Source organism: Lissotriton vulgaris, chromosome 3_1 (assembly GCF_964263255.1).
Source record: "Lissotriton vulgaris chromosome 3_1, aLisVul1.2, whole genome shotgun sequence".
NCBI classification, from domain to species: domain Eukaryota; kingdom Metazoa; phylum Chordata; class Amphibia; order Caudata; family Salamandridae; genus Lissotriton; species Lissotriton vulgaris.
The window spans coordinates 660,907,393-660,913,041 of record NC_141689.1 but is presented as its reverse complement, the minus strand read 5'-3'; the positions used below and the strand labels follow the sequence as shown (position 1 = coordinate 660,913,041).

The 5,649-nt window shown below is 38.8% G+C and overlaps 1 pseudogene; it reads left to right on the top strand.

Moving 5' to 3' along the window:
- The first annotated feature begins 208 nt into the window (after positions 1-208).
- LOC147726891 (E3 SUMO-protein ligase KIAA1586-like) lies at positions 209-5,336 on the top strand (annotated as a pseudogene).
- The last annotated feature ends 313 nt before the right edge of the window (positions 5,337-5,649 follow it).

Genomic DNA, 5,649 nt, shown 5'->3' with positions numbered 1-5,649 from the left:
ATTTCAATACAGTCCAGATGTGGGCTTAATTTGCAAAGCATGTGCAGAAGCCAAGATTGTTGGGGACTTTTCCACAGGGAAGAAATGGAGTGATGGCTGGAAACTGGATTACCTGAAACGCCATCTAATTAGCAAAGTTCATGAGTCTGCCATGGTGATATTGAGAAACAGAAGTGCTGCTGCCAGGTTTGGTTTTGGAGTGCGGGCAATGCTGACAGAAACTCCCACTGACAAAGCAAATAGGATGGAAGTAGTTGAACGACACAGATCCCTGCCTGAGGAGATAAAGGTTCTCATCAACAATGTGTTGCTGGCAGTCAAGATGAATACTTCAATGTTATCTGTACAAGACATCCATGACCACCTAGCTTTGTATGTGAAGATACCAGACAGCTGGAGGAGCAAGGACTATGCCTTTGTGTTCCTTGAGGCCATCAATAGCGTGATACACAGTGAAGGTATGGCAGAACTTCGTAACGCTTTGTATCACACATTGATAATTGATGAGAGCACAGATATTTCTGTTACAAAAATGCTCATTCTGTACTTCAAGTACCGACCTGTAACCTCAACAGAGCACAAAACACAGTTTGGGGGCATAGTGAAGCTGACTAGTTGTAATGCTGAGGCCATCACTACTGCTGTGAAGGAATTCTACACTGCCAATGAACTGGACCTCATGAAAATGGTCATGTTCACATCCGATGGTGCGTCTGTGATGCTGGGTAAAAATAATGGTGTTGCTACTCGCCTTAAACAATCTATTCCCCATCTAGTTGAGCAGCATTGTGTCGCTCATTGAGAAGATTTGGGAGTTGATGATGCCTGGAAGAGGGTTCCAATTATTAAAGAGATGGAGACATTATTGAGAACTGTCTACACTGTGTTCCCCAGATCACCTGCAAAGAAGTCCAAGCTGGATGAAATGGCATTAGTCACTGACTGTGAAGTGGTCTCTTTTTGACCACTGAATGAAGTCCGGTGGCTTTCGAGGCATTTTGCAGTTGGTGCACTAATTCGGAATTACGAGGCTGTTCTTAAGTACTTTGAGCATGAGAAAGTTGAAGAGAATGATCCAGTTGCTAAATATTGTTACAAAAAGCTATCTGACTCAAACTACCACATTTCTCTTGCAGTACTTAATGACATTCTGAGTGAATTTGCATCATTGTGCAAACTGTTCCAAAAAAGTTCTTTGACTACTGTCGAAGCTGTACAGTATGCAAGAGCAAAGATTGGCCAAATTAAGGAACAGTATTTGGGGGACACTGTCTTTTGAAGCAGCAATGTAAGAGAGATGATGGTGTTGTACAAGGAAAGGCAAGAATTTGACAGTGGGCCTATTCTGTCTTTTGTTTCCCTTCTTTGTGAGCACATGCAAAAAAGGTTCCCTGAGGATGAACTGAAAGAATGGGCAAGTTTTGAAAACCAGGCAATGTCAACACAATCACATTTTGATTTTGGGACTGAGAATATACAAAGACTTGTTGAAAAGTATAAAAATGTCTTGGTCCTGGGTGATTGTGAAACACCAGAAGATGTTGTTCGACAATACAGAGACTATAAATATGTGGTGGCAGAACATGTAAAGGGTGTTTTATTGACCACATTTCAAGACCTGTTGAATTTCACTGTACGCAATGCTGCTCAATATAGTGTGGTGTCTCAGCTAGTTGCGCAACATTTCAAGCATCTAGTGCAGATTGTGAACGAGGATTCAGCCTCATGAATACTATAAAGAGTAAATTGAGGAATAGACTAGAGCAGAAGCATTTGGATATGCTGATGAGGACAAGGGCCTACCTCCTGAATGGGAAAGTTGACCTTGATAAAGTTTATCAGCACTAAAAAAATGGCAAGGATCGCCGTGAGAAGCAACCCTGTCACCCATCTAGTGATGCCACTTGACTTGTCTGAACGTCCTTCTCCCACAGTCCATGTTTGCGTGGATGTCTGAGTTTTACAAACTATACCTGGCGGGATAGCCCAACATTACTCAGTAGCTTTCACATCACATTGTAAATGTTATATAATGTTGTAACTTATTGTGTATATTTGATATTGTATAGGGTCTCAACATGTCCCCACCCAATGAACAGTGCTCCAGTTAAAAATATTTAGTAAAATCTTATGATGGTACCACCTTTTGGAGTCTTGTGCTTTTCTAAACCTTGAGTGTACTTACCTGTGTAACCAATCAATGGCATGGCGTCGTTATCCAATATGCAAAAGCTTAACGTGGAGCTGTTTGTGTGAAAATACACCATCTTTTCACTTTTTTAAGCCAACGTTTGGAGTGACATTTGGCGCTGCACACGCACGTCGTCTAGTTCCTGGCGCACATGGCCATGATCGCAGTGCACAGAGACCCTCCACTGCCGCACACAGAGGAAAAAAATTAGAAGGAACATTGGTTGGGATATGTTGTGTTTTGCCTCCATGAAATGCGTTGCAACGGTGGATTTATTATTTTAGGTTCTGATATTAGATTTATGCTCATTAATCCTTATTTTAAATTTTCTTTCTGTCTTTCCCAGTATACCTTGCACAAGGCCATTTCAATAAATACATTATGTTCTCGGTATCACATGTCGCTGTAACATGTAGTTTGATATCATTTCCTTTCATGGGGTGATTTATTTTGTTTACTTGATTGATTCCATTGCAATTATTGCAGTTTATGATTGGTAATGTTCCTATGCCGTTAGTTACTTCTTTTCGCTTTATTTTCAATATTTCCCCAATGTTGCTGTTTCTTGTGTAAGTAAAGATCGGTGATTGTGAGAATGCATTTTTGAAGTCGGGTTTCATTGTTAGCATAGGCCAATGCGTATTTATAATTTTTTGAAGGTCTTACTTGCTGTCAAAAACCTGGATACCATCACCATTCTGGTGTTCTCTACTTTTTCTTTACTTTTCAATAGATCTTCTTGGTTCGTTCTTGCGCATTTCTGTTTAGCCTTCTCCAGAATAGTTGGAGGGTACCCTCTTGATTTGAATCTCTGTTCCATCTCCATTAATCTTATTGAACTTTTCTCCGGATTTGATACGATTCTCTTCACTCTCATCATCTGGAATAGTGGCATGTGTGTTTTTAATGATGTTTGGTGATGGCTATTAAAATGTAAGATGTTGTTCCTATTTGTTTTTTTACGATAGATGTCTGTTTCTAAGCCCCTGTCTGTTCTTAAGATTAGAACATCCAGGAAAGTAATTTCCTTTTCAGATATCTCACTGGTGAACTGTATCCGTTCATCTATCCTATTCCATGCTTTCAACGCCATTCCCGCTTCTTCATGTGTACCTATCCATACCATGAATATGTCATAGATGTGCGGGAAATAGGCCCTTATGTGATTTTTCCATGTTGGGTTTGATAAAATGTTTTGTTCTTCAAATCTCTTCATGACCAGATTTGCGTACGCCGGTGCTGAGTAATTGACCATGGATGTTCCTGTGAGCTGAATATACCATTCATTTTGCCATTTGAAGTAACTTTGATATAGGGTGTAATGTATTAACTCCATCATACATATTTGCATTGAAGTTTCCAGTTCTGTGCGCATCAGTGTATATTCCATTGCTTCCAACCCCATAGAGTGTGGTACTGATGTGTACAGAGATTTTACGTCTGCTGTGCATAGTACTGCTTGCTTGCGAGTATCCAGTTGAATCTCTCAGATTTTGATTAGAAAATCTGTGGTGTCCTTTATATAGGAACCTATTTTTTTAACACTGGGCTGTAGATATTTGTCAATAAATTTGCCTACTGGCTCATGAACGCTTTCGCATGTAGAGACTATTGGTCTGAAAGTAAAAAGACCCCAAAAGAAACTTAGTAAACAACATCTTAGATTACAAATTAACTTCATCAGAATTAAGATTACTGCAGAAAGAAACATCCTTTGTTCCCACTACTGAAACTAACCCACTAGAACTGGAGCTGAGTTTTTTCAAATTCATGAGAAAGCTACATTTGAGGAATTTCTTTGATAATGTCATACAAGATCAGAAATCAAGAGAACCGGATGAACTGCATAGTCTAAGAGCTAAAGGCACATATATGGCCCCAACGAGCCACAAAACACTGGACCTTTTTGAAATACTTGTCAAGCAAGAAATAGCACACATTAATTGCAATAAAAAAACAAGGAAGAACATCACACAAAAGGATTGGGACACGTTGAAGAAAATAGCGGATAATTCAAACATGGTCTGCCAAAAAGCAGACAAAGGTGGGGCATTGGTAATCATCAACAGAACACCCTACGAGACAAGAGTAAAATACCACATTGCAGATAACACCACCTATATGAAATTGAAGGGAAATCCAACAAGGGAATTCACAACTTTGTTGAAAGATCTAGTCACTAAAGCATATGATATGGGCATGATAAAAGAAAAAACAAAGAATTTTTTGTTAAAACAAAATCCGAAGAGTCCATCACTATATATGGATCCCAAGATCCACAAGGATGAAATAGACCAATAGTCTCTACATGCGGAAGCGTTAATGAGCCAGTAGGCCAATATATTGACAAATATATACAGCCCAGTGTTAAAAAAATAGGTTCCTATAAAAAGGACACCACAGATTTTCTAATCAAAATCAGAGAGATTGAACTGGATAATCACGAGCAAGCAGTGCTATGCACAGCAGACGTAAAATCTCTGTACACATCAATATCACACTCTATGGGGTTGGAAGCAATGGAATATACACTGATGCGCACAGACCTGGAAACTTCAATTCAAATATTTCTGATGGAGTTAATACATTACACCCTATATCACAGTTACTTCAAATGGCAAAATGAATGGTATCTTCAGCTCACAGGAACATCCATCGGCAATTGCACAGCAGCGGTGTACACAAATCTGTTCATGCAGAGATTTGAAGAACAATACATCTTATCAAACCCAACATGAAAAAATCACATAAGGGCCAATTTCCGGTACATCAATGACATATTCATGGTATGGATAGGTACACATGAAGAAGCGAGAATGTCGTTGGATGCATGGAATAGGATAGCTGAACGGATACAGTTCACCGGTGAGATATCTGAAAAGGAAATTACTTTCCTGGATGTCTTAATCTTAAGAACAGACAGCAGCTTAGAAACGGACATCTATCATAAAAAAACTGATAGGAACAACATCTAACATTTTAATAGCCATCCTCAAACATCATTAAAAACACACATGCAACTATCGCAGATGATGAGAGTGAAGAGAATCGTATCAAATCCGGAGAAATGTTCAATAAGATTAATGGAGATGGAACAAAGATTCAAATCAAGAGGATACCCTCCAACTATTCTGGAGAAGGCTAAAAAAAAATGTGCAGGAATGAACCAAGAAGAACTATTGAAAAGTAAAGAAAAAGTAGAGCACACCAGAATGGTGATGGTATCAAGATTTTCGACAGTAAGTAAGACCTTCAAAAAAATTATAAATAGAAATGCGCTACGACGGTGGATTTAGTATTTTTGGTTCTGATATTACATTTATGCTCATTAATCCTTATTTTGAATTTTCATTCAGTCTTTCCCGTGTATACCTTGCCACAAGGGCATTTCATTAAATAAATTATGTTCTCTGTATCACATGTCGCTGTAACATGTAGTTTGAAATAATTTCCTTTCA